Here is a 10107-nt window from a genome sequence, read left to right as displayed (position 1 = left end):
GCAGAATGGCTGCAGGTCCCTAAGAGATGGCCTGTGTCTGAAAACTATAAATATGTTTGATCGCTTTGCAAAGTATTTACATTGAAGATTTTGGACACATGTTTCTATAAAGGTTTTTTGCATATATACTTTTGATTAGTTGAATTACATTAACATTTTCAACATATGTATACTATTCATCCCAACTTTTTTGAAGAATTGAGAAAAAAGCATTATAAAAATCCTGCATTGACTGCCCATCCAGGTCTTTCAGGACAGGTCTGATATCAAATATTCTGTGATACACTACCTGAAATCGACACTTGTCAGAGGGACGTGAAGTGGGGAAGAATGTCTAGATATTTTTGTTTCAGTTAGATAAGTTCAAAGCATAAGTGTGAACAAGTGTAATTAGTATATACTCAAATAGACAAACCAAATTGGGGGTAGAGGTAGTGGTTCTCATTTAAAACGTAAACAATGCTTTACAATTTGTTGAACTGTTAGATTTTCCCATCTGTTCTTCAACATTGCCTGTGAAACAAATACAGCACTGTTATTCCAGAAGATTAAATCATTTGCTTGGTTTTTCTTAAATCTCCAAATCACTATTTTCCTCACTATCCCCAACACTGTTTCAGAAATACCCACAAAGGTTTTTTGAAAAGTGACTCACCTGCATCATGAACCAGCAGCAATATATTGATGCTCACCAAAAAGCAAGACATTCTGTAAGGAACAAACAGAAAGGTAGAAAATTTGTCTCAGCCAAGAAAGAGTGTGGGCCAGCGTAGCCCAGCCATGCCCCTCCTGGGTCTGAAGAAGGCCTCATAAGCACCCCGGCTAGGCTGCACCCCAACCACACACACTTTGAGCAGACAGGTTTCCAGCACCTCAGCATTCTGTGTGGGATACCCCACTGAATCAAGTTCACTCAGGCTAATCCTGTGCTTATTTGTTGGATTTGCTATATGAACCTGAAACTCTGTTTCTATAATGTGCAAATCTGTCTCTCTAGGTGAGTCACATTTCAATTCATTTGGATCAAAGTCAGCCCTGAGATGATATCTGAGGGGTCTGTGACAGCTTCCCAAACAACTGTTGCTGAGTTTCTGGATGTGGCTGGGAGAGAGTTAGCAGTGGAGGAGGTAAAACAGTAGATGTGCAGGCATGTCTGGGGAGTTATAAAGCGATGCTTCCCAAACAGAAAGAAATACCCAAGAGACAGTACTGTGTAGCCAGGACTCCACTTTAACAGGAATGGAATTAACAAGCCTAGGACACCTCTGAAAAACGTAGGAGAAAGGGCTCAGGGGACGCTCAGTCCCTTTGAGAAGCTCTTACACAAATATACATCTACATACAGGTGAAGTCAATCTTATTAGCTGGATCCAGTCTCCTCTCTGGTCTCATCTCTCAAGACTCCCCCACACTCCAAGCTCCACCAGTACCATGCCTAAGTTATGATGCTGTCCAGACCCTCCTCATCTGGCACGTCCCCCTCACCACCACTCTCACCAGCCCCTCTCTACCTACTAATCATTCAAAACTCTGCCCAAGAAGCACTTCTTCTCCAAGCCCTCCCAGATCCCAGTTCAGTTCATCATTCCCCCTTCTGTATTTTGAATATACCTTTGTCATCACATTAGATCACATTGTATAAAAATTATTTCCTTATGTGTTCTTTCGTGCCTTACTATTTCAGAGAAGGAAAGAAAGGTAAGATTATTATATCTCTCAGCATATTTTTCTGCTCCCTCTTTTTTCTATAATCTATTAAGGAGAAAAAAAAATCTGCCTCCAGGCTATGATACACCATACGAATAGCAACTATATAACAAATGCTTACAAATTTAATCTTAAAAATGAGCCTATGAAGTAGATATTGTTTCCATTACATTTTTTAATGCTTACTTATTTTTGAGAGAGAAGCAGGGTATGAATGAGGGAGGGGCAGAGAGAGAGGAGACTCATAATCTGAAGCAGGCTCCAGGCTTCAAGCTGTCAGCACAGAGCCCAATGTGAGGCTTGAACTCACAGACCCTGCGATCAAGACCTGAGTCAAAGTCAGAAGCTTCACCAACTGAGCCACCCAAGCACCCCAATATTGTTTCCATTTTACAGGTGAGGAAACCAAAGCATAGAGAGGGTAGATAATTCACTCAAGGCCATATAGAATCAAGACTCACCTTTCAAGTTAGCTGAAGCCTATACATGTCACCTAAATTCTGTCCTGACAAACCTCTACAACTTCACCACACACTGTGGAAAGTCCCACACCCAGGGCATGCAGCAACAGAACAAGAAGCTCATCAGCTTCCTGGTGGAATATTACAAGAAGTCTCTTTCCTAGAGGCCTATTAGACCTTGAAGTATATGCACTCTACAGATACAGAAGTCTGCAGAAGAACAAGAGCATAAAAGAGCAGACTTTGCCAGCCAATAAACAAATAAAACATATCTGTGATCAGTGAGACAAGTGGAAAGATTTTTTCCCAAGCTTATATATTCTAACTAGGAATATGACTAGTGAATGACAATAACCATGGACTCAAAATATCTCCCTGTGGTAAACGTAGTAAAAAATTTGAAAGACATATCTAAAATCATATAAAATTTAAAAGGTAATATGCCAGCTTCTGGCTACTAGAGCTATAGTCCAAAGAGAGGTGGGGGTGGGGGGTAGAGACAGAGAAAGAGAGACTATAGTCAAATGTCTTAGAGAAAAAAAGTTGTAGGAATGCAATAATGCCTTTTCAACTCAATAAAATTATCTATATCTAAATCTAAATCATTATCTATATCTAAGATATTTACTTCAAAGGAAAGTTTTCATCATTAGAGAAGATATACATCTTAAAGCCTTCCTGATTCCCCACCCCCACGAGATACAATCTCTGCTCCTCCCTGCTTCCACCATACTTACTTTGTAAGAGAACTCAGTTTGTATATACAGTTTAGAGCCCAGGTTAATTTTCCTCATGACATTGTTTTGTGAGCATTTCTACATCACTAAAAATATTCTTACAACCTGGTCTACTTTATTTTATAGTTATTTGTATGCAGATCTCATCAATACTACTAGACTAAAAGCTCTCTAAGGGCAAGGCTAGGTCTGTCTTCCATATGTCCATGATGGTGTTCCATATGTTATAGGCACCCATAAGTATTTTTAACAAATTAACAAAATTAAATCAGATGCAGTGTTACAAAGTTTAAGTATATAACAGGAAAGAGAAAAAAGGAAAAAATAAATTTATACTCTCCTAAAGATGAGTATTAACCATATGAAAACAGACAACTCCCACAGTGTACCCAGGTATGGCCTCTAGGGATTATACCCTTTTCACCTCATATTTACAGAAAAACTATGAGAATTCTATGATCTAGCACTATGCAGGTGTTAAGTGTGAGGGGACCAGGTACAGTTGAGGTGGATACCTAAATGCTTCAGTCACATTACCTTTCATTTGGCTCTCCAGTTCACAATCATAGCCAACAATTTCTCTAAATAGTCTCTTTATTGAAAGGGTTTACCTGTATGGCATCTGGTGCCTCTGATCAACCAGATGAAAAGAAAAGTGAGGAGGAGTTAGCATGTCTTTGAAGGGACAGGTGTGTGACAGTCCCCAGTGAGAAGGCTTAGTGATTCTGTTATTACTGCTGGGGATGGGTGCCAGAAGCAGCTTTGCCCTAGATCCCTCATTCCTGACTATACATGAAGCACTTAGTTTCTTGCTTTTAATCTCCAGTTCCTCTCAGTTCCTCCAATCACTTTTAGTGGCTGAGTGAAGGAAACACTTAGGAAGTTTCAAAATAAACTTACAACTACATCTATTAACATGAACTGTTGAGTGACATCTTTTTTTAAGCTCCTATAACCCCTAGCATAGACTTTTATTTACCTAATATGCTCAAAAAAATAACTGTGAAATGCAACATAATGGAATGAAATTATTGCGATCAGTTCATACCACTTCTCTAATTTGTGCTACAGGTATTGAGGCTTGACATACTCTTGACTTTCACTCTGATGCAGTGGAGAGACACCCGATGCTACCACAGTTCTGAACCGTGAGGAATACTTTGTACTCAGCTATAAGTTTCTTTCTAGAGGTGCTACTTTTCAACAGACTGCCCCAAGTCTGGCAGTCTTTCCATGAGCCGATAAGGAAATGGGATATAGAGCTTCCAGAAAGAAATGAATCAGAGATGGTCTCCTCACCTGGTATTCATACCTCTCCCACCATGATTTAGACCAAATTATCATTTAAAATTTTACTCTTCCATTACACCATATCATAACAGCACACCTTCGATCTGGGGAGCAAAGTCACTATTTTAAATATCTTCTCCCATTATTCTCCAAAGTGTGGCAATACTTGGCTATCGTAACCATCAGCACAAAGCACATCAGCCAAACCAGACTCTCCACCATTTCCCAGACATTGGCTGCAACTCGCTTCTTGTTTTTGTCATTCTTTCTCAAAAAATACATTCTTCTTTTCCTTTCCTCCAATTCCATATGCCTCATCCCATCTCTACCAGAATGCCATCATACAGTGAAAGCTTTCCTAATTGCAACAGTCTGGAAAGGTGTATTTACTCTGAATTTTCACAGTATTTGGTTATGCCAGCTACCAAATGTTCCTTCCTATTTTAAGTTTTTTAACATTTATTCATTTTTGAGAGGTGGAGAGAGACAGAGCATGAGTAGGGAGGAGCAAGGAGAGAGGGAGACACAGAATCCAAAGCAGACTCCAGGCTCGGAGCTGTTAGCACAGAACCTGATGTGGGGCTCAAACCCATGAACCGTGAGATCATGACCTGGGCAGAAGTCGAATGCTTAACCAACTGAGCCACCCAGATGCCCCTGTTCCTTCCTATTTTAGTAACTTTAGATTTATAATAGTTTTATTCAGATAAAGTTCACATACCATACAATTCATTTACTTAACTGTATATAATTCAGTGGTTTTTAGTACATTCATAAGTTGTGCCTTATGTGTTCTCATGTTTTCAAAATCTATCCATGTTGTAACATGTATCAGTACTTCATTTATTTATATTGCCAAATAAAATTCCATCGTATGAAGAACCACATTTTATTTGTCAGTTTACCAGTTGATAGAAATTTGAGTTGTTTCCACTTTTTAGCTATGATGAACAATGCTGCTATGAACATTGTGTACAAATTTTTGTGTGAACATGTTTTCAGTTCTCTTGGGTCTATACCTAGGAGTGGAATTTCTGGGTTATATGTAATTCATGTTTTGTTGTTTTTTTTTTGTTTGTTTGTTTTTTTACTTTTGAGGAACTAACTACCAGACTGGTTTCCAAGGTAACTGTACCATATTATGTCTCACCAGCAGGGTAGGAGGGTTCCAATTCTCTACATCCTCACCAGCACTCATTTTTTGGTTTTAGCCATCTGAATGGGTAGGAGTGGAATCTCTTTGTAGTTTTGATTTTCTTTTGTTAATGATATGGAGCATCTTCTCATGTATTTATTGTCTATTTGTGTATCTTCTTTGAAGAAATGTCCATCAGACCCTTTGCCCATTTTTAAACTGAATTATTTGTTTTATTGTGGGTTCATGTTTAATCTATGTTACTATAAGTATCTTGAAGGCAGTGATTGTATTTAGACAAAATCATAAACTGTGGAGTCATATTCTACTATTTGGTTATTCAGCCCCATCATAACTGTGTGAGTTGGCAAGTTACTTAATTTTACTACATCTCAATTTTCTTGTCTGTAAAATAGGAATAATAATACCTACCTTATAGAATGAGTATCAGGATTAAGTAAAATAATGACTACAAAGCCCCTAGGATAGTGCCTGGCATTTGAAAACAACCAATAAATGTTAGACATTATTTTCAGTTATCCCTATACATTTACAATGTATTGTTCACTGTTTTACACACAAGAGATTCTCTATGAGTATTTGAGAATGAACAAACTGGGGGCTAGAAGTATTTTCACTTGTTCATGGTTGTTGCTATGACTTGCTATCCATGAAAAGGTAAAACAACCAGTTATGAAATACAGGCTAAGCAAGTGCATAAAATTAAAAAGATATATAGCCACCCAGATTCCCAAAACAGTTGCCAAGGAAAATATCTCAACTGAGAGAAAAACCCTTAACTGAAGTGATTTCAATGGGAGTAGTCATCAGTATGCTTTTATAGCTCTAACAAGTGCTTAGCCAAAAACATCCAGATCCAAAAAATGTCATGTCATTATTTGAATGTTCAAAAAATTTCAGTAAAGAAGACTGGCTGGTTTGGGGAAGATATTCAGGAAAGCCTCTTAATTTATCAATTCTACAGCAAGAATACACAAAGGAAGAGAAAGAAACTGCTAATGATAACCAAACTGTAGACCCTAAATGACCAAACAGGCAGCAGACTCACTCTGGGCTCCTATCTATATAGAGCCATGTCTCCTCATGATGGACCTAAAGACTACAGCTCCCTCTGAACTTCAAAGCTGCCTTAAACTGGACTTTTGAGATTTAGACTAGAGTTGGTAGGATGATGGCAGATCTTGAAACCATCCCAGGGCAAAGTGGATAAGCCAAACTGAAAGGGATTCAGCAATGGAGATAATTCAAAACCTTTCATGCCAGGCTAAGCAACTGACCTTCATCTGGTAACCAGCAGGAGACAGGGGTCAGCGGAGGAGGGAGAGAGATGGATTGAAGTAATGAAAGCAGGGCTTCAGAACGCCTATCTGAATCCAGAGGTAGCTGGAATGAAGGTAGAAATCCATTTTAGAAGTCATGATGTCTTGATATAACTAGGGGGCAAGACAATAAGCATAAATTTTGGGAGTCAAGACTCAGGGGTGAGGAGAGTTCAGACCAACCTCTCAATTTCAATCCCTAAAACATGGTCTGGCCCTGGCAGAAAACCACAGTTTATGCAGTAAATTATGCTATCACGAGTAAAGGTTATTCTCAACTTTATCTTTACCTTGATCATGATAAAGTAAGTGTGAGAGAATAATAGTTGTAACAACTACTATTACTATTAATGCTAATAATAATTGCCACTACTCATGGAATATTTACTTTGAACTAAGTACTATGGTAAGCACTTAAGATTTAGCCTTATAATGCCCTATGAAACAGACAATGTTCTTCATTATCAGATAATGAAATCAAAGCTTAAAGGTATTAAGTAACAAAATCAGAATTAAATAAATCTGATCTCCAGAGAAGGGATCTGAAACCTGTATCTCATAAAAGCCAAAGTTCATGCTTTAACTGTATCAGTACGTTGCCTCCCAGCTAGTATGGTTTATGAAAGGATCCTCCATTCGGCCTATTTCCTGGCTTTTGTGCAGGAATTGGGTCATAGGGCCATCTTAATCAGGTATGCCAAAGCCTATTCATGCATTTATTCCATTTACTATTTACTGAGCACATACTATGTCTCAGTGTGGAGTGCCATGGTAAATAGACAGTTCCTGCTCACAGGAAACCTAAAAAGGGTGGCCAAAGGAGGAAGTGCCCTTCATTTGGTCTTTCTTCTTTTTTCAATAAAAATCCTAATCAGGAGACCTATCTTGAAATATACTTAATTTTACCCGAGTAGCCTGCTGGTTAAGTTTTAATAAGTGGACAGATATGCCATGTACTCTCCCAATTCCTTGAAATCCATATCCCTCTCCCTCGATAATGCATTATGCTGTCTCCTTTTCCCCCTCACTCTCCAGTGCCCCCACTGCATCTCTGGCATCTCCTTCAGCTAGCCACAAGACAGGGAAGTGAGGTCCTTCCATCACTGTGAAGAACAACAAGCCACCAATGCTCCTTCGCCTTCTACAGGGTTTTTAGAACTCTCCAGGCTGCCTCGATAGTTTCAAGGCCTACTATAGTGTTGGGGGATGCTGCTTAGACTTATTTGGTGCAAGGAAAAGAGATGCAACCATGGTGGTTGAGATAGGGCTTATTATAATGAGCAAGAAGATGAGTCTAACATTAAACATTTCTTCAAAACTGTTTTTTTAATTTTTAAATTTTTTTTTTTTATGTTGGAGAGAAAGCAGGGGACGGGTAGCGAGGGAGGGAGGCACAGAATCCAAAGCAAGCTCCAGGTTCTATGTGGGACTCAGACCCACAAACCGCAAGATCATGACCTGAGCTGAAGTAGGACATTTAACCAACTGAGCCACCCAGGCGTCCCTCTTCAAAACTTTCTATCAGGCAGCTTCATTCTCTCTTATTGAGGCTATCTTCATATTTCCCCTTTCATTTTACTGATTTGTACTCTTAACTATTTCTGAATCACATTCAAATCATTTTTTCTCATTTTATAGAGTAGCCTGCTGATTAAGTTTTAATAAGTGGACTGATATGCCATGTACTCTCACAATTCCTTGAAATCTATATCCCTCTCCCTCAATAATGCATTATGCTGTCTCCTTTTCCCCCTCACTCTCCAGTGCCTTCCTGTCACTTAATTTTTAGCACATATACACAGTTTTAAAAGCATAAAACTGTATTATTTTAAGTAATTGCAATTTCCACATGAGGGCCCTGCCAGTATGTGATCTTGATCCAAAGTAAGGTCTAATTTTTTTTTACATGTAATTTTATTTTATTGTCATTTTTAAATGTTTATTTATTTTAATAGTTTATTGTCAAATTAGTTTCCATACAACACCCAGTGCTCTTCCCCATAAGTGCCCTCACCATCCCCACCACCACTTTTCCCCCCTCCCCCTTCCCCTTCAACTCTCAGTTCATTTTCAGCATTCAACAGTCTCTCAAGTTTTGCATCCCTCTCTCTCCCCAACTCTCTCTCCCTCTTCCCCTCCCCCTGGTTCTCCATTAGGTTTCTCTTGTTTTCCTGCTAGACCTATGAGTGCAAACATATGGTATCTGTCCTTCTCCGCCTGACTTATGTCACTTAGCTAGAAGGTCTAATTTTTACAGAGGACCCTTTAGAAACAGGTTTCAAAAGCAGGGACACTGTAGGTTTTAAAAACATTCCATCTCTGGTTTAAACTGTCCAAGTATATCATCCCACTATAACTCCCACTATAACTCCACCAGAGTTCCTATAACTCAGCCAGAAATGAAATTTTGGCAGCCAGTAAGAGGCATAAAGTTTCTCACATAAATGAGCATCAAGAAAAAAGTTACTTTACTCCTTTAGGAGGAAAGCAAGTTAATGTCATTGATTATATACTAAATTTATACAATTAGTAAAAAAATTGCTAAATATTTTTCTCATTTGTACTCATGACGTTTCAAAATTATAAAAAGTAATTTCTGAAAAGACTGAGTTTAGGGCAAATATGTTAATTAAAAGTACTTAATTAAACCCAGAGTCAGGATTTTGCCAGTTAATTGCAGTTTTACCCTGCAGTAAAATCTCAATGCTTAGTTCTTAAACTGATCAATTAATTTGAACTCTCTCAAATTAACAAACCTCCTTGGCTCCCAAATTCATTTCTAGCCACTACAACTTAAACCAAAAACCACAGAAAAGCTTTCGTAGCTAAGGTACAGAAGGCACCATTACTTGATCAAACTTACTTTTATCATGCTTAAAAAAGAAATGAACCTTGTAGATTAAACAGGGCAAGTATTATCCATACTTTATGGATGGAGAAACAAATCAAATCCCTTGTCCAAGGACAAAGGTTTATTTAATAAGAGAACCCAAGGTAGGATCCAGGGGTTGTGATTTTCTATTCTGGTCCAGCTGTCTTTGCATTTTGAAGTCGGCCTGGTTAATCCCGGGCCTTTACATTCCTGGAATTGCTGTACCGAAGATGACTCATCACTAAATTCCAGCGTTCACACCGAATCCTGCAGCGTAGAGGGCCCACTCCTAACCTGGGAACCAAGTGGGCGGTGCACCATGACGCGCGAACCCTCGAGGCCAGATAAGCAAAGAGTCCTAGTGCTGTTTACCGGGGCAGTCCCTCACTCTGGGGACAGGTCAATGAGACCTCAGGGACTATAAACCCTCCGAGGTTCAAAGCACTACCTGGCAGCCACCCGGTCCCTGCCCCCGCCCGCGCCCCAACTCCGCGCTGCGCGCCACGTGAAAAGCAGCCCAGCCCCCGAGCGGCGCGCGCACCCCGCCGCCTAGCGGCGCGTGACC

The 10107-nt window shown here is 39.4% G+C and overlaps 1 long non-coding RNA gene across 1 annotated transcript; it reads right to left on the bottom strand.

Annotated features, from left to right (window-relative positions):
- Positions 1–229: 229 nt before the first annotated feature.
- On the bottom strand, positions 230–10008 carry LOC115291785. Its single transcript, XR_003908670.1, has 4 exons — positions 9534–10008; positions 6629–6734; positions 656–708; positions 230–513 (listed from the first exon to the last, which is right to left on the bottom strand). It is a non-coding gene; the product is annotated as an uncharacterized LOC115291785 (long non-coding RNA).
- Between the last annotated feature and the right edge of the window lie 99 nt (positions 10009–10107).

This window comes from Suricata suricatta, chromosome 5 (assembly GCF_006229205.1).
Source record: "Suricata suricatta isolate VVHF042 chromosome 5, meerkat_22Aug2017_6uvM2_HiC, whole genome shotgun sequence".
NCBI classification, from domain to species: Eukaryota; Metazoa; Chordata; class Mammalia; order Carnivora; family Herpestidae; genus Suricata; species Suricata suricatta.
Note: the sequence above shows the minus strand (reverse complement) of the source record. Positions and strands in the feature narration are given on the sequence as shown.